The sequence below is a fragment of the Salmo salar genome, chromosome ssa01, assembly GCF_905237065.1.
Source record: "Salmo salar chromosome ssa01, Ssal_v3.1, whole genome shotgun sequence".
Classification (NCBI taxonomy): Eukaryota; Metazoa; Chordata; class Actinopteri; order Salmoniformes; family Salmonidae; genus Salmo; species Salmo salar.
Genome location: NC_059442.1, coordinates 81,184,476 through 81,184,749, shown reverse-complemented (window position 1 = coordinate 81,184,749; position 274 = coordinate 81,184,476).

The window sequence follows — 274 nt, the reverse complement described above, 5'->3', positions numbered from 1 at the left end:
CTCCAGTGTGGAAAGTTATGTGAGTATTTATCTGATTGAGTAGAGTTGAAAATATCTCATCTTGCAGTTGCCACAATTCACAGAAGATTGTGACTCTGAATACTCAGGTCAGGTGTTCCTCTAGGACACAGGAGGCTACTCTAGTTTCAAGTTTTATGTATGTACAGGATACACATGGTGTATATACTGTCTAATGAAATTCTTACTTGCAGGTTCCTTCTTGACAATGCAACAACTATAAGAATAATAAAAGATAAGGATACGAACATAAAGT